The sequence below is a fragment of the Adiantum capillus-veneris genome, chromosome 19 (assembly GCF_014529385.1).
Source record: "Adiantum capillus-veneris isolate H3 chromosome 19, ASM1452938v2, whole genome shotgun sequence".
NCBI classification, from domain to species: domain Eukaryota; kingdom Viridiplantae; phylum Streptophyta; class Polypodiopsida; order Polypodiales; family Pteridaceae; genus Adiantum; species Adiantum capillus-veneris.
In genome coordinates this window covers 138310088-138329503 of record NC_140949.1, presented here as the reverse complement: position 1 = coordinate 138329503, position 19416 = coordinate 138310088, and the positions used below count along the sequence as shown (strand labels likewise).

The following is a 19416-nucleotide window of genomic DNA, read 5'->3' as shown; positions in this document are numbered from 1 at the left end:
GATAGTGTGTACCCATCTACAAAGGTATATAATCAAACATATAAGGGTGAGTGCGATTTCCTTTTGGTGAAAAACATGGTTTTGTAGGCTGGGAAATATGGGGGTGTAACGTATGAAACATGACCCATTGGATTCTTCAAAGCCAAAATACATTGGAGGTTGTATGTGTGTGTGTGTATGAGAGAGAGGGGGGGAGGGGCGGGGGGGGGGGGGGGGGGGTGAAGGAATAAGGGGTGGGAGGGGACCAAAGAGAGAGAGGGTAGTGGGCAAGAAGAGAGAGAGAGAGAGAGAGAGAGAGAGAGAGAGAGAGAGAGAGAGAGAGAGAGAGGATACGGGGTGGGAGGGGGTCAAAGAGAGAGAGGGTAGTTGGCAAGGGATTGAGGAATATGGGAGGGGGCCAAAGAGCTTGAGAGAGAGAGAGAGAGAGGTGATGAAAGTCGCAATGAAGAGCCCATACTATGGCTGGGAGAGGAAAGTGTGTAGGTCTATGTCATTGGCTAAAAATGTGAGGGAAGCAAGTTCCGATGTGAGAAAAAGCTGAGCACTCTAGTAGTGTGTGGTACTTAGACTCACAAACTTGCAATGAGCATAATGCGCACAATCTCTTTGACTCTTCTCTATTGCCCCAACGCCCTGTCTTGCATCAAAGAGAATGGGAACTAAGCCGAATGACTGCGATAGTGCATATCACCAACAAGGGGATAGGCTCAAGCATGTAGTATGAGTAAGGTTTCCTCTTTCAATGAAGAGCATGGTTTTGTAGTTGGGAGCAATATGGGTGGTGTAATGTATGAAGCGTGACCCATCGAATTTCTCCCAAGCTATAATACATTGGGGTTGTACAAAAGATTCATTCACTTGGGACTCAATTGAAGCATCATGCAGCAAGTGTAATGCATCCCATCTCCCAGACCACTTCTTTATGTATTGCATCCATCCAATGCTCAAGATCTTGCTTTTATGCATCTTTTGAACTTTTTTCCTTGCTTCCCATGCACTTGTATGAAGTTGATGTGAGGGGTTTTGACTCATCTTTATCATGTACTCCACAACAGTTTCCATGCCCATAACCTCAATTGGAAGAGATCCCAACTCAAGAAGTAGGAGCATATATGGTGTTTGTGTCTTAACTTAGAGAAAGTTTGTAAAAAAACACTTTTGGATATTCTCAAACTTTTTCCAAGTAGACTTTGAGATGCTCCCGCCCCACACTTCAACTCCAAAAAGAAGAACCGGTGTTACCGATGCATCAAAAAGGTACTTCTTGAGAACCCAATACTTGATGTTTCTTGCATTACACATGTTCTCAAATGCATAATATGCTCTCTTTCTCACTTCCAAATGATGCAAATCACATTCATGCCACTTGTGATAGGACGGAACCTCAAGGCCAAGGTACTTAAATCTCTCAACAACATCAAGTGTCTCATTGTTGTACACAATGTATGACTTCTCCTTATGATTGGTTTTCACAAGCATTACCTTTGTTTTGGATTCATTCACAATCAGCCCACTATGCAAACAAAAGTTCTCAAGGACAACCATAAGCTTTTTTGCATCTTCTAAAGTGTGTGCTAGAAGCACTACATTATCTGCATACAACAAAAAAATGATTACCACATTGCAAATAGACACTTCTTCTTGTATAAAGTCAAGTATCATTTGTTCCAGTTGATCTGTGCATAGATCAAAGAGATTTGGTGACAATGGACATCCTTGTTTAACCCCAATAGTGCTTACAAAAAATTCAAAAATTCTCTTCCCATGCGCAATTGACACATCACCTTCTCATAGATTTGAGAAACCAAGCATAAACTCACTTGGCACTTGGAGTTATTTCATCCTTCTCCACAAATAGTTATGTGGAATCATATCAAAGGCTTTCTTAGAGACCACAAAACAACAATACAATTGCTTGCCTTTCCACCAACTTTCCTCCATGAGAACACGAAGAGTGACAATATGATCAATGGTTCTATGGCATCGACAAAACCCGCTTGTCCTTTTGCACACCTTTCATTCTCTTTAGCTAATTCACTCAATTTCATCTCCATTATGCACCCAAACAACTTTTCCATAAGAGACCCAATCCTTATAGTCCCATCCTTTATGCAAATGCTTGACCAAATTAGTACTCCAATCATAAGACTTTGTGTGTGTGTGTGTGTGTGTGTGTGCACGTGAGAGAGAGAGAGAGAGAGAGAGAGAGAGAGAGAGAGAGAGAGAGAGAGAGAGAGAGATTTTATTATCGCCCTCGAAGGTCAAATATGACCTATGGGACCAAAGCTACATGTGATGTAGTATGTGTGTGGATGATGAGTGACTCTTGATACTTGAAAATTGTGGTGATGAGGGTGGCAATGGAGAGCCCACATTGTGACTGAGAGAGGAAAGTGTGTAGCCCACATTGTGACTAAGAGAGGAAAGTGTGTAGGTCTAAGTCACGGCTTAAAATGTGAGGGAAGCAAGTTCGAATGTGACCAAAATCTCAGCACTCTAGTAGTATGTGGTATTGAGACTCTCAAACTTACAATGAGCATAACGTGCACAATTTATTTGAATCTTCCCCATTGTCCCAATGCCTTATCTTGCATCGAAGGGAGTGGGAGCTAAGCCGAATGGCTGTGATAGTGTATATCATTTCCAAGGGGATAGGCTCAAGCATGTAAGGGTGAGTATGGTTTCCTCTTTCAAAGAAGAACATGTTTTTATAGTTAAGGGAAATATGAGTGGTTTAACGTATGAAGCGTGACCCACCAGATTCCTCCCAAGCTGTAATTCATTGGTGTTGTAGAAAATCTTCATTCACTTGGGAGTCAATTGAGGAATCATGTAACAAGTGTAATGCATCCCATCTCCCAAACCACTTCTTAACGTCTTGCATCCATATTCTCAAAATCTTTTTTTTATGCACCTTTTGAACATTTTTGCTTGCTTCCCATGCATGTGTAGGAAGTCTATGTGAGGGGTTTTGATGCATCTTTATCATGTGCTCCACAACCCTTTTCATGCCCATAACCTCAATTGACAGAGATCCCAACTCACGAAGTAGGACCATATTTGGTGTTTCTGTCTTAACTTGGAGAAAGTTTGTAAGAAAATGATTTTGAACATTTTCAAACTCTTTCCAAGTAGACTTTGAGATGCTCCCACCCCACACTTCAACTCCATAAAGAAGAATCGGTGTCACCAATGTGTCAAAAAGATACTTCTTGAGAACCCAACACTTGATGTTTCCCACATTACACATGTTCTCAAATGCATAGTACGCTCTCTTTCTCACTTCCAAACAACACATAGCACATTCTTTCCACTTGTGACTGCTGGAAACTCAAGGGCAAGGTAAGTAAAGCTCTCAACAACTTCAAGTGTTTCATTGTTGTACACAATGCATAGCTTCTTCTTATGGTTGGTTTTCACAAGCATAACCTTTGTTTTGGATTCATTCACAATCAACCCACTATGCAAGAAAAAGTTATCAAGGACAACCATAAGCTTTTGTGCATCCTCTAAAGTGTGTGCTTGAAGCACTACATTATCCGCATACAATAAAAGCATGATTACCGCATTGCAAATAGTGCCCTATTCAATGTCTTCTTCTTTCATAAAGTCAAGTACCATTTGTTCCAATTTATAGATGCATATACCAAAGATAGTTGGTGACAATAGACATCCTTGTTTAACCCCAATAGTGCTTGTAAAAATTTCTAAAATTCCTCTTCCCATGCACAATTGACACATCACCTTCTACTAGATACCTTGAAGATCTCCCACTTTGCAAGTGGCCAAGTTTTCAAGTCCATCGCATACATCCTCAATAGTAAAAAAGAGGGAATCCATGAGAGTGAACCATAAAATGACAATTTTTTGGCATTTGGTTTCTCATATAGTTGCCTACAATATATGTAGATATCCACAAGACTCAAGTTATCAGATTCTCAACCCGCTTGTCCCTCAAGTCTCTCCAAAATCTTCCACATGCACGTGCCTTTTCTGGAACTTGAAAATGTTGATGCTTTACTTTCCATCTTCTTCTCTTCTTTTGAATAAATGCCTTGTATGTATGCAAATGACTTTGATAGTTGTCTTTGTCCATAGCTGCATCAAGCTTTATCAAGGACTTTCGAGCATCTTGACATTCTTTATCAAACCATCTTTTGCATTATCTATATTTGTTGATACCATGGACATAATTTATTGAAAAGCATTCTTTGACACAAGAACAAATAAGTTTCTTGAAAGCTTCCCATTTAGTTTCCAATAATGTGTCATACTGAAGCTTTGTCATCCATAACTTTTTGTCAACCATTTCAACGTACATTAGTGCTTATTTGAAATCCATACATAGTGATAACTTCGACTCTTTCCTTTGGCTGAGAATATCATGCTTAGTTGCTTCCCCACATGCAAGGTCAATACATAAGGTCCGATAGTCTGATTCCAAGGTCCATTGTCCAAACATGAAACTCTTTATGCGACACATGATGGCTTCAGAGAGTAGCATATAGTCAATCACACTATCCATATTATGTTTTCTACATGTAAATCCATTAATTCCACTCCACAAAGATACACCATTGGCAAGGATCATACCCGTGCTATTACACATGTGTAAAATTAACTTTCCATAGTGATTCGGCTCTTTCCCATCCAGTTAAGTACAATCATACAAGTGAACTTCCTCCAACTCCCTTGAAATGTATGACATATCAAATTGTTGAGTATCATGTTGCAATGTTTTTGTGCAAGCATTCATATCCCCAAATACAATAAGATCACATTCACCTTTGAAATAAGCAATTTCCTCTTCTAAATCAAAAAATGAATAATCTCTATCCATGCAAGCACAAAAGGGGGAATCATGATGAGGAATGTAGCAACTGGCCAAAAAAAATGGGTGCTCTTTTTGGTGTCATAGTTTTTTAAGCCCTACATAATTTTTGTACATGCCAAATTTCACGATTGATACAAAATCTTCCAATTCTTTCTTAACCATGCATGCTACCCCTCCTTGCCCTCTTAGTTGCTTAAGATTCTTTGAACACATCAATGGATGTATATTGTACTCCTCCAAGCCGTTAATCCTTTGTGTATCATGCTCCCAAGTTTCAACAAGAAGTACAACATCATCTTTGCTTGTTAGTTCATCAATGCCAACCCCCGCATTCCATGGATATACATTGCAATCCCAAAAGCATATTTTTTATTAAGTCAGCAGAGGAGAGTGCCAAGGCGGAAATGGAATGGGAGAGGAGACTCCTCATCTCCATTAGACTTCAGGGATTAGACACAAAAGTGCTCCATGAACAGTGGATGCAACCCAGCCTGCCTTTCCCTTTGATGAAATTTGAAGTGCTAAAGACGAAAAAGAGAATAGAGGAGGAGCAGTATGTCGCTCTTTACGAAGGCGACATCACAAAGGAGGAACAGTCAAAGAAGATAGTAGATTCACAACCTAGATGGAGGAAAGGTTGGCTGAACAAATACCCAGCCTACCTAATCTACTTGGTGGAGGCACCAAAAGAGATTGGGGAGAATGAAACCTTCTGCCCGGTGCCAAGAGTCAGAAACTGGAAAGAGCATGGCAAGATTGCAGAAAAGAAGCCAAATTGGCTTAATTATCCCAGGATGCCAGGACCAAAGGCAGGAGAGAGAATAGGTAAAGCCTACATGGTGAAAACCCTAACGAGCACCATCAAGCTCTTTACTGGCTCTCCTGACCTTTCGTGTCAGATGCTCAAGAAAATCTGTAGGACGCTCTTAGCTTGCATTGAAGTGTTCGCGCCAGATAAAGCCACGACCTCGAGTCTACTATCGACGGCCGACACAGTGACTGATATGATATATGATCTTTCATTGCAGCCTTCTCCAAAAGTGTTGCACCTCCTATACCAAAGGATTATGTTTTTGCCTAGCTTCCACATGCAAACATTCGAAGAAGCTTTCTACACCGGCTTTTTCACCCACGAAAGCAAAATATTCGGCCCAACCTTGACCATCGGCAACCTACGATACGAATCACATTTGCAGATGCTCAAGACGACAGGACTTTATTGACCAAGCATAAAATTCATGTCAGGGACGACATGAACGAGGTGGCCTTAGCTCCAATTCCATTAGGCACCGCAGATTTTTTGGTGCACCACATCCACGCATTCACAATTCATGTTACTGTACTAATATTATTGAAAGGCGTCTTATTTGCACGCAGCTCTCGACTAATACCCGACAAAGCAAATCTTGGTTTTCGCTTTCCTTGCGACGGCCCCGGAAGGGGGGGCACCTGCCAGGTATCTGCTTGGGATCACGTATTCTTGGGGCTATTTTGGATGTACAACTCTATTTCAGTGGCTATATTTCATTTCAGCTGGAAGATGCAATCGGATGTATGGGGAAGTGTAAGTGAACAGGGAGCAGTGAGCCACATCACTGGAGGAAACTTTGCACAAAGTTCAACGACAATCAATGGATGGCTGCGAGATTTTTTGTGGGCACAGGCTTCTCAAGTCATTCAGTCATATGGTTCTTCATTATCTGCATATGGGCTTCTATTCTTAGGGGCTCATTTTGTCTGGGCCTTTAGCTTAATGTTTCTATTCAGTGGTCGCGGCTATTGGCAAGAACTTATTGAATCTATAGTTTGGGCTCATAACAAATTGAAAGTTGCTCCTGTTACCCAACCCAGAGCTCTGAGTATTATACAGGGACGTGCAGTGGGAGTAACTCATTACCTTCTGGGTGGAATCTCCACAACTTGGGCATTCTTCCTGGCGAGAATCGTTGCAGTGGGATAATGGCTAGGAGGATTTGAGAAACATTATGGTATCAAGATTTCCAAAGTTCAGCCAGGGTCTATCCCAGGACCCAACTACTCGTCGTATCTGGTTTGGCATAGCCACTGCGCATGATTTTGAAAGTCATGACGATACTACCGAAGAACGTCTCTATCAAAAAATATTTGCATCTCACTTTGGTCAGTTAGCTATTATTTTTCTATGGACCTCTGGGAATTTGTTCCACGTAGCTTGGCAGGGCAACTTTGAAACATGGGTACAGGACCCATTACATGTCAGGCCGATTGCCCATGCCATTTGGGATCCTCATTTTGGTCAACCGGCGGTCGAAGCCTATACCCGGGGGGGGGTCCACGGGCCCGGTCAATATTGCCTATTCCGGCGTATATCAGTGGTGGTACACTATTGGTTTACGCAGTAACGAAGATCTCTACACCGGAGCCATTTTTCTGCTAGCTGTTTCTGCTTTGTTCCTACTAGCTAGCTGGTTACACCTCCAACCCAAATGGAAACCAAGCATCTCCTGGTTCAAAAATGCTGAATCTCGTCTTAATCATCACCTATCACGATTATTTGGAGTGAGTTCCCTAGCTTGGACAGGCCACTTGATTCATGTAGCTATTCCCGAAGCAAGGGGCGGGCATGTCAGATGGAACGATTTATTGACTACTACCCCGCATCCCCAGGGGTTGGGACCTTTTTTTTCGGGTCAATGGAGCGTTTACTCGCAAAATCCTGACTCTAACACCCATTTGTTCAATAGCAACCAAGGAGTAGGAACAGCTATTCCAACTTTTCTGGGGGGATTCCATCCACAAACTCAAAGTTTGTGGCTAACTGATATGGCTCATCACCACCTAGCAATAGCCGTCGTGTTTATAATTGTCGGCTATATGTACAGAACTAACTTTGGTATTGGACACAGCATGAAAGAAATTTTGGATGCTCACATTCCCCCGGGAGGTAAGCTAGGCTGGGACGTGGACACTGGGGACTTTATGATACGGTGAATAATTCTCTCCACTTCCAATTAGGACTTGCTTTAGCTGCTTTGGGAGTCATCACCTCCCTTGTTGCACAACATATGTATTCCTTACCCGCCTATGCTTTTCTAGCGCAGGATTATACGACCCAAGCAGCACTATATACTCACCACCAATACATTGCCGGGTTTATCATGGCAGGAGCTTTTGCACATGGAGCCATCTTCTTTCTTAGAGATTATGATCTCGAGCAGAATAGAGATAATGTGTTGGCAAGAATGTTAGAGCACAAAGAAGCAATTATATCTCACCTAAGTTGGGCTAGTTTATTTCTGGGTTTTCATACGTTAGGTCTTTATGTTCATAACGATGTAATGCTAGCCTTCGGGACTCCGGAAAAACAGATTCTTATTGAACCCGTATTTGCTCAGTGGATTCAATCTGCTCATGGTAAAGTTTCATACGGTTTTGACGTGCTTCTATCTTCAGTAGATAGTCCGGCAAGTAATGCTGGTCGGGGCTTGTGGTTACCTGGCTGGTTAGACGCTATTAACAGTAGCAATAATTCGTTATTTTTAACGATTGGTCCCGGGGATTTTCTCGTTCACCACGCCATTGCTTTAGGTTTACACACCACTACACTAATTTTGGTGAAAGGTGCTTTAGATGCACGCGGGTCCAAGTTGATGCCGGATAAGAAAGAATTTGGTTATAGTTTTCCTTGCGATGGCCCCGGCCGAGGGGGAACTTGCGACATTTCTGCCTGGGATGCTTTCTACTTAGCTGTCTTTTGGATGCTGAACACAATTGGATGGGTTACCTTCTATTGGCACTGGAAACACATCACTTTATGGCAGGGCAATGCTGCTCAATTCAACGAATCTTCTACGTATCTAATGGGATGGCTAAGAGATTATTTATGGCTACATTCCTCGCAGCTTATTAATGGCTATAACCCCTTTGGTATGAACAGCTTATCTGTGTGGGCATGGATGTTTTTGTTTGGGCATCTCGTGTGGGCTACCAGGTTTATGTTTTTGATTTCGTGGCGCTGTTACTGGCAAGAACTCATCGAAACTTTAGCTTGGGCTCATGAAAGAACGCCTCTTGCAAATATGATACGGTGGAAAGATAAACCGGTTGCCCTTTCTATCGTTCAAGCGCGACTGGTTGGATTAGCGCACTTCTCCGTGGGTTATATATTTACCTACGCAGCTTTCTTGATAGCATCTACATCAGGTAAATTTGGCTAGTCTTCATCTTTGTTCAACTACAAAATTGTCTGTTCCCGCGTCAGATTTACCCTCACTATCCTTTCTACTCGGCACACCGACTGCCTACTTGTTTCGTAGTAATAATACAACTCTGCTCACCTACCTACCAATTATGGCAAAAAAAAGTCTTATTGAAAAGGAAAATAGTAAGAAAAAATTGGTGAAAAAATATAATCTTCTTCGCCAATTTTTGAGACGAGAGATTAAGAATAGTTTGCGAATCCAGGATAAACTAATTATTTCCAAAAAATTGCAATCTCTACCACGCAACAGTGCACGGGTTCGTCTCCGTAACTGGTGCTCCCTAACCGGATGACCCAGATCCAATTATGAGATTTTGGTTTTTCCAGACACGTACCCCGCGAGATGGCACACACCTGTGTCTTTCCTGGAGTGTTGAAATCGAGTTGGTAGAAAAACTACTTACCCCCCCCCCCCCCCCCCCCGCCTTATCTACCGCTTGTTTAGAGAATTGAAATCTTATCTATTTATCGATAGATAAATAGATAAGATAGGATGGATAGATAAAATACTGCAATTTACTCATCTTCATCATTTTTGTTTATGCATTATTTATGTCCAATGTAATTCTTTAAGAGATGTATAATACTTACGTTAGAGGCATTAACTACGCGGGGTGGAGCAGCTTGGTAGCTCGCGAGGCTCATAACCTCGAGTTCACGGGTTCAAATCCCGTCTCCGCAAAGTCAATTGTCAATTCTTTTTCCAATTTATCGGAAGTTCCTACCAGGGATTAAAGAGAATCAGTTTTTCCTTTCCGTTCTACTGACTTCCCCATGGATGAAGCTTAATTAGTTCAATCGAGGAAATAAAAATTGGGATTCTACCCCATTTTTATCGCCAGTCTATATTTATTCACAGTACATAGGCCCCTTTAACTCAACGGTAGAGTAACGCCATGGTAAGGCGTAAGCCATGGGTTCAAATCCGACAAAGGGCTAAAATAGTCATGTAAGATGCTAATAGAGAGAGTAGTTATCCAAAATTTAGATATCCAGTACCATTGGCTAGGAAAAAAAGATACTGGAGTCAACACGAACCCTATTCGTGGGGGGGGGGGGGGGGGGGGGGGGGGGGGATCTTAATGTAACTAAGTCATCATGCAAAAAGAATATTGTATTGTCTCCCGCGGTATCGGTAAATCAGTTGGATATACTTTTTTGTACCAGAGACATTTTGGTTATTCTTACCTCGGGAATTAAATGCAAATCTGACAAAAAGACAAACAATAAATAGATTTATCTATTTATTGTTTTATAGATATATATCTTTACATCTGCAGTTGCGAAAGAAGATACAAAAGAAGAATTGTAATTTGGGAAATAGTTTTTCCCTATTCACTGTATTACAAAACAAATTTCAATTACTGAAAAGATTCTTACAAGTCTCTGGCACTCTCCCCTTTTCCACATCTTTCAAACAATTGGAAACCGTTTACACTGCTAGGAGTCTAGATGGAGACATAATTATCCTGTTCGATGCATAAATTTCCGACACACCCTCTGGTTGCTACCTATTTTTGTTAGTCGAGACAAAATATTTTTTAAAGGTTTCCTAGGCATTGGTAGAATAAGTCCCTAAATATCCTCGAAGTAGAGATAGATGCACTAAAAAGCATAAGTTCCGCGTATTCCTATGCATAACATGTGTAAACTCCTTATACTATACTACAAAATTTCGTATTTACCTACCCCGGATTCTCGGAAACAACTCGACTTTCCGTTGGATCAGGTTCGTTGTTGTGTTAAAATGGTTAGCGAAGTTCTGGAAGAAAAGGGGGGCTTACCTACTAAATATCTGACGTGGCAGAAGGGATCTCCCAGAGACAAGAAGGGATGATATATTGGAACGACAAGCAGGGAGGAGAAAGAATTTTTTTTTTTGCGAGGCAATTTCACCATGACAGCATCTTACCTACCCTCCATTTTAGTACCACTAGTAGGTATATTGCTTCCAGCAGTTACAATGGCCTCTCTTTTCCTATATATAGAACGGGATGAAATCCTGTAATCTTCTCTCGAGATAGACTGAAAGTGGGTCTGCCACTCTGCTCTTCCTACAAAGTAAATTACCTATCTATCTTTAGCCAAACCCCAATCGGGGTGACCCCCATCGCCTAATACCCCCGCCTGATTTTTTCGCCAGTCAAATATGTTGGTTGATACTATCGCAATCTATGTCTCATTCTCGCTTTCAATAGAATTGGGATATAGATTGATCATCTATTGACAAGTGGAATAATTCACTTTGAAAGAGTTGACAAATCATAAACTATAGCTGCAACTTATTCCTTTATCGCCTGATGCAGGCGAAATAGAAGTAGACAAATAGACGGCAGAACAAAAGGGAGGTAGAAATAAATCCAACGATAAAATCAAAGCATTTATTACACAATTTGAGGAAATAATAATGATGAATTCCCGCCCTACATGGATCCAAGTAGAGTTCATAAGAGGATCACGTACGTTTGTAAATTTGTGTTGGGCCTGCATCCTCATCTGTGGAGCAACAAGTTTTTTACTCGTTGGATTTTCTAGTTGCATTGGCAAAGATCTGATCCCCATACTTTCGTCCAAACAGATTGCATTTATTCCCCAAGGTCTTGTAATGTGTTTTTACGGGATTGCCGGCCTCTTCCTTGGATTATATCTATGCTGTACCGTTTTTTGGAATGTGGGGAGCGGATATAACTATTTTGATAAGCGGGAGGGTATTTCTTCCATCTTTCGATGGGGCTTTCCTGGTAAGAACCGCCGTATACACATCCGACTCATACTAGGAGATATTGAAGCGGTTGGTTTAAGAAGTCAAGAAGGTCTTTTTCCAAGTCGGATTCTCTACCTAAAAGTGCGGGGTCGGCAAAGTATTCCTCTCACCAGAATCGGCGAAAATTCAACTCCGGAGTATATGGAGGAAAAAGCTGCCGAGCTTGCTCGTTTCTTACGTATATCAATCGAGGGATTTTGAAATTCAATCTGAAAATCCTTTTTTTTTAACGGAAATTTTTTGCGAAATAGTGCAAAAGGGCGATAAGAAAGAAAGATTTTGAGCATATTTTAGAGAAATAGAAAATAACTTAATTTTAAAATGAGAATTTACCTGACGCGTCTCCTATTTTGTTTTGCAAATTTTCTCCCAAGGTTAATGGAGAATTAATGTATGAAATTATGTCACTGGAAACGGACACTTATCCGATGGTTTTTAAATACCCCACATCGTTCTTTGGATAGAGCTTATGAAGCTAGTAAGCATCTGCAACCCAATTTTCCGTCTTTTACACAACTGAAGTTATTTTCCATGGCGGCGGGTAATTCTTCATGGGCCCGAGCAGCTTTTACTTTTAAAGCTACGGTTTTCAAAAAATCTAGATATGTCATATATTACAGTCTTCTGGAACACAGATTTAGTCTATCTGTTTGGGGAATACTTAAATATTCAGGGATTTATTTTTGTATGGAGATCCTTCGGTCATTTCCGAAAAAGCGCTGCAAATCCCATCCCTATCGTGTAGACGGCTATCCGGCAAGAAGTTGTTTAGATCCGCCTCTACATGAACCTCTAGATACTTCAACTCCCAAGAAGATATCTTTAGTGTCTTGTTCTAATTCTTACGTGCGTAACAAAACAGATAATGGAAAGGTAGGATCTAAGAATGTATCGGAATACAAACTCGAAGGCGATTTTGCCTCTACAAGTAAATCCATTTATTACAAGTTAAATAATCTGGAGAAAATGAATAGAAAATTAGCTTGGATCGAAGCCGTTTCGAGTGAGTTTTCTTTTTGGGAAAAACTTCGTTCCAAACAAATCTTTCCATTTCAAAATGAAAAAGATTTGATTGAAGAACCGTTTAACTACGAATTAGCAGTTTCTCACCGCCGTCCAGTAATTTACGAGTCAATTAGTTTGGTGCCTCGGTCTGTAACTCGTACCTTATCCAGATTCAAGGCGGAGTTAACAAATCAATCAAATTTAAATTTATCAGTCCATAATAACTTTGATTTAGCTAAGAACCAAGCCTCTGTTTCCCTCCAATATGTTGGATTCCTTCTCTTTCTTTTCCCGATTCAAATTGCTATAGAAAATTGGTTTTTGGAACCCCGGATTAGGGGTTGGTGGAACATACGTCAAATCCAATTATTTTCAAACGTGTTTCAGGAAGAAAACGCTTTGAAGTAGCTCCGAGAAGCAGAGGCATTATTCTGGTTAGACGATGTGATTGGCAACTTGGCAGATACGCAGTTGCAAAATTTTGATACGGATGCACGCAACGAAACTACTCGATTAGCAATGACGTATGACGAGCTAAATATTCAGCTACTACTGCGGCTAGCAACCAACACAATTAGCATTGCCACTTTATTCCCCTACTGATATTCGGGCGAAAGAGACTCGCGGTTTCAAATTCCCGGATTCAAGAGTCATTTTATAGTTTAAATGACACAATGAAGGCGTTTTCCATCCTTCTATTAACTGATTTATGTGTAGGGTTTCACTCGCCCCATGGTTGGGAAATACTAGTACAGTCCCTTTTCGAATATTTTGGGTTGACTCCCAATAAATATGTAACTCCTCGCTTCGTCTCAACCTTTCCAGTTATTTTAGATACGCTATTTAAGTATTGGATCTTTCGTCACTTAAATCGAACATCTCCTTCAATTGTAGCAACTTATCATACAATGAGTGAATGACAACCATTCTTATGAATTTTTTGTTATTTCCGCTCCTTATTTAATTTAGTTGGATTTGTACCTCCCCCCTGCTCATTGTCGTTTGCCACCCGTTAGTGAGAAAATGGAAGGAATGTAGGGAAGGAAAGAATTGGAGAAGGAATACACTTCCTAACATTCTACAATGTCACGACCTGGTTGTACAAATATTCAGGACTAATTATTGACCTATGCAAACAGCGATTACCAAAAAGTGGATGAAGGAATGGTGGATTTTATCACTGGCGGCATTAATCAGTTTTGGCAAATTAAGCTGTCCATCTGTATCAAATGCATATCCAATTTTTGCGCAACAGAACTACGAAAATCCACGCGAAGCCACAGGTCGTATTGTGTGTGCCAATTGTCATTTAGCCAAAAAAACTGTTGATCTTGAGGCTCCGCAATCTGTTCTTCCCGATACTGTATTCGAAGCAATTGTTAAGATTCCTTACGACACGTGGATAAAATAAGTACTAGCGAATGGTAAAAAGGGGGGGCTGAATGTCGGCGCCGTTCTCATCTTACCCGAAGGATTTGAATTAGCTCCCCCTAATCGTATTCCAACCAAATTAAAAAATAAATTAGGAAAATTATCGTTTCAAACTTACCGACCCGGTGAAAAAAATATAATTGTCGTAGGTCCAGTACCGGGCAAGTTATACAGCGAGATTATATTCCCAGTTTTATCACCAGACCCCGGTACCAATAAAGAAGCACATTTTTTAAAATACCCTATTTACGTAGGGGGAAACAGGGGGAGGGGACAAATCTATCCGGATGGGAGCAAGAGTAACAACACGGTTTATACCGCTTCAGCGACGGGAAAAATAAAGAGGATTACTCGGAAAGAGGGAAAAGGTGGGTACGAAATTATCATTGAGGAGTCATCCGGGGGTCGTGAAGCAATTGATGTTGTACCTCCCGGCCCCGAACTTATTGTTTCGGGAGGTGAGTTTGTTAAAGCGGATCAACCATTAACTAATAACCCCAATGTCGGGGGATTCGGTCAGGGAGAAGTAGAAATCGTACTACAAGATCCCCGTCGGATCCAGGGTCTCTTAGCTTTCTTTGCATCGGTTGTTTTAGCACAGATTTTTCTTGTGCTTAAGAAGAAACAGTTTGAAAAAGTCCAGTTGGCTGAAATGAATTTCTGATTACATCCTTTTCCGGGATCCACCCCCCCCCCTCACAGCAGATAAACCATTTGAATCGCTGCTCTACCAGGTGTATGAAAAAACGTCATTTCTTACTTCGTTACTCGGGGGTTCTGGACGTGATCTGTTAATTGTTAGCAGTTAGTCAATTTGAGCAGGTGTTCTTGGATAAACAAACGAGGGAGAGGTCAGCTTACAATTTACATAGTGGGATGTGTATGGTCAGTTGTACCTGCTGATGGACAAGTTGATTTGGAGAATTTCGCAGAGTTGGGAATGTTGGTGAAATCGGCACCACCAACACTCCCGAGACTACCAAAATGTCTTTCCCAGGGTAATTAATTTACGCTATTTTTAACCCGACTCTGTCAGATTTGAATCAGCAATTTACAAATGCAGCGGAATAAATGAAGAGAGAGGTTGAAAACAAAAATTCTGACGAACTCACTTACATATTAATAATTTTTAATTGTTAAAAAAAAAAATTTGTTGATTTATCAGTATATAGGTAGTATGCTAAAAATTTTGAAATAATACTAATAGGATTAGTTATTAGCAAAGTTTCCTACGTATATGTAAAGATTTAATCTTTTTTTTTTTTCCTCTCCTCTTTCTTAGTTAGAAAGAGAAGAAAAACCGGAAACTTTGTTTGTGAAATTGGAATTTGGTACAACTTTCCTACTTAATTCACAGTTGAAGCAGGGGAAAAGGTAGGTGTTGACTACTTACTGACTTACACCTCCACAAATTTTTTCTAGAGAGATGATCCTAACCCCGAATAAGCTCCGTAAAAAAATACACCCGGCAAACCTATCACAAGTGTACCGGCTACAGTACCTACCAACCGCAAGGGAACCCTTCCAGTGGTATTTGTCATCTGCCACCACGCCTCCTTCCCGTTCCTTCTCTTTATAGCTGTTAACCGGCCGCGACTCCAGACATGAACGGTCACAAATAATTGGGATCTCAATCTTTTCCAGACAATTTTGTCTAAATTCTAATTAAAGAAATAGTTGGAAGAAGGAACGGCAAGTACGAAAATCGGCAATAGTCCCCGATAAAGGCTTGTACGATTCGGCTCCACGCTCTGCTTATTTGGATTTGGTTGTGTCGTATATTCAGGGCTCGCCAAAAACTATCTCTGAATGAATTGCGTAGCTGATATAGACCCTGGGGAGAAAACCGTAGGTACAGCTAATCCATGGACAGCCAACCATCTAACAGTGAAAATTGGATAAGTTTTATCTAAAGCCGTTGGTTTCTCTTAAAAGGATTTTGTGAATGCATCAACTTGTTCTAGCGAGTCGAAGCGACCAGTTATTAGAGGAACTTCTTGTCGGCTCTCCGAAAAATATTCGTTTGGCCGAGGGCTTCCAGAAACGTCGTAAGCTAAACCTGTACTTACAGACAGCCAGCCTGCGATAAACGGGGAGGGTATAGTAATGCTGTGAATGACCCAGTATCGAATACTAGTGATGATGTCGGCGAAGGGGCGCTCTCCTGTATTCCCAGACATGTTTAACTCCGTATCTATCTATCTTGTAATATCAAAAAGACTTCGGTTGTTTCCCGAATGGAGGAAAGGAGGTCAAAGGGGTCGAGGGAAGAGATGCGAGATGCACCGGCAAAAACAAAACCCTTTGAGGGAACGGGAACTCCTATAAATTAGGTTGTCACTATTATACCCGAGGTATACTCAAAATATGCTGGGTCAGTATAGCTATTTCACGTACAATGCGACAAGGTTACCCGTTACAAGATCAACATCTGATCTAATACTGGTAAAATCTTCGTTTTTACCTATCGTCGTTCATCTAACACGTAAACAATACGGATGGGACTATAGGGCCCGGCTTCCAAGCGATGCAGTAAACCTGTAAACATTAGCAGCAATCTTTCCTGATTGTATTGCCCCGTAAGGTCCCCTGCCCGCGCATAATCGGGCAAGCAAGGCATTACCTTTTTCTACGCACATTGGACCCTAAGGCGTTCCCCCACCGGAGAAATTATTTTTGGGGGCGAAACAATGCGCTTATGGGATCTTCGTGCTCCTTGGTTAGAACCTCTAAGAGGTCCAAATGGTTTAGATCTTGGTAAGTTGAAAAGGGATATACAGCCATGGCAGGAGCGACGATCTGCGGAATATATGACTCATGCACCCTTAGGCTCCTTAAACTCTGTAGGCGGGGTAGCTACCGAGATTAATGCTGTAAACTATGTATCTCCCCGAAGTTGGTTAGCAACTTCTCACTTTGTTTTGGGATTCTTTTTCTTTGTGGGCCATCTATGGCACGCAGGTAGGGCTCGTGCAGCCGCAGCCGGCTTTGAAAAAGGAATTGACCGCGATACCGAACCCGTTCTTTCTATGACACCCCTTAATTAAAATCCGAAGAATTTGTTTAGATGATGAAAGGGTGATGGCAGAAAATTAAAATAGGTGAATAATTTCCCACGCGCTAACAAGTGAGGACTTAATAAATTTGCCTCCTCTTCTCTTAATTCATCACATTTATTTAAGATCTATCTATCCAACTGGATAGGTAGATTCCAACTCATCATCTAGTCATATGTTATACACAGACAAATAATGGCTTTTTGCAACGTATTGGAGGAGAACCTCTTCGGATCAGAGTAGATCTCAGCTATCACTCTTGCCTCCTTTATGGCTGATCCAAATGTTAGGAGAGAGAGGGATTCGAACCCTCGATGGCATCGAGGTGCCATGCCAGTTTTCAAGACTGGAGCCTTAAACCGCTCGACCATCTCTCCCAAATAGGCGAATTCTTCCTTTGAGATTCGGAGGATAAAAAGTGTAACCCAAGTCTACCAGATGATTGGGGAAGACAATCGAGTTGCGAATGAACCGCAAAAGTTTTTGATTCTAAGATCTATTTGTATAGAGAGAGATTTTTTTTTCTACCCTTGCTACGATACAACAGATACGGGGTGAAAATATCGCTACATGAGATAAACATCTTCAATAGCGGGCGGGGTTCAGCTAACTTTTCTAGTTGAGAAGTGTCGTAGGGATTTGATAAATTAGTCTTAGAAATAGACGTTTGTTCCCTACAAATGAAAACTTCGCAGCAGCTCCGTCGGATGCGGATTAAGTGGTACAGAAAATCAATTCCTCATGCGAAAGGAATCGGAATTATGACTACTGCTTTTCAATTTGCTTTATTTGCATTAATTGCTACCTCATTTTTACTAGTTGTTGGTGTGCCTGTGGCGTTTGCGTCTCCCGGAGGATGGTCTGACAACAAAAATATTGTTTTTTCAGGGGCCTCATTATGGATTGGATTAGTTTTTTTGGTAGGTATACCCAATTCCTTCATCTCCTAAAAGTCTGTTTTGGTTCTTCCCCTCGTAACTTACCGTTATGGATGGGGAATTCAAATGTGAGACGAGATAAATAGATTTTCCACCGCCAGAAAGAAGGATTTGCAATTTGCAATACATAACTCAGTTTAAGTTGATTTCGTAAGAAAAGAAATGAAGTTATGTAGGTAAATTTAATCTTTTCTTATATTAAAAGAAGTGTGTATTAAGGATCTCATTGGCAAGAGATGCAATTTGGTGCGTAAAATAAAATGACGGATTGTGCGGATATAGTTGAGTGGTAATATTTCTCCTTGCCAAGGAGGTGACGCGGGTTCGATTCCCGCTATCCGCCTACTTTGGGGACAATAAAGAGGTTTGACCCCAAATGAAGAGACATACAAAACTCTTACCTATAGAATAGAAATTTCAAGTTTTTGCAATTCACAATTTCGTTCGAAATTTCGGGGCGAATAACTAGGTTGCAGGTTGTCATTTTCGAAGTGGATGCATATGAAACTACAAATTTTCATCGGGAGCATAGGGGAAACTACTTGTCAGTTTCTAATCTCAGCACTATACTCACTGGTGAGACATTTCATCTGACCGGCTGAACGTCCTCGATGGTCTTTTCAAGTCGGCATTAGAATAGAATCTTTGAAACGGGGCGATATAGTCAAGCGGTAAGACGTAGGACTGCAAATCCTCAATTCCCCAGTTCGAATCTGGGTATCGCCTGGAAGAAGAAATGGAAAATGACAATTTGGAAGATTAAATTCATCTAATTTTACTCACCCATCTAGGTAGGGTTTTCCGGGGATTGCTTGGTGCGCCGAAATCGGATACAGGTTGAGTTGCTCTATAGCTTGTTATAGCCTAACACATTCCACGTATCTCGACAAATCACGCATCGACAATCCCGAATAAGTATACTATTACTTAGTCAGTAGCAAGTAGGAATTGACAAATCCTACAAAATTAGAAAAACTACCCAGTAACATTGGAAAAGACGACTTGGATTTATACATACTCGTTGTTTCTCGCTACTAGGGGGGTATGCGGAGGGGGGGGGTGTTGAGCCAGCAGAGGATCACACCCACATTTTTGCTCACACTCATCATTTTTGTAACCATTGATTGTAATAAATGTCTTTCCGACAT

The 19416-nt window shown here is 41.1% G+C and overlaps 3 non-coding genes across 3 annotated transcripts; 2 read left to right on the top strand and 1 right to left on the bottom strand.

Moving 5' to 3' along the window:
- Nucleotides 1-17618: 17618 nt before the first annotated feature.
- On the bottom strand, nucleotides 17619-17707 carry TRNAS-UGA (transfer RNA serine (anticodon UGA)). The gene has a single exon. It is a non-coding gene; the product is annotated as a tRNA-Ser (tRNA).
- An 833-nt stretch (nucleotides 17708-18540) lies between these two features.
- TRNAG-GCC (transfer RNA glycine (anticodon GCC)) lies at nucleotides 18541-18611 on the top strand. Its single transcript has one exon. It is a non-coding gene; the product is annotated as a tRNA-Gly (tRNA).
- Nucleotides 18612-18922: 311 nt separating this feature from the next.
- TRNAC-GCA (transfer RNA cysteine (anticodon GCA)) lies at nucleotides 18923-18994 on the top strand. The gene has a single exon. It is a non-coding gene; the product is annotated as a tRNA-Cys (tRNA).
- Nucleotides 18995-19416: the final 422 nt, after the last annotated feature.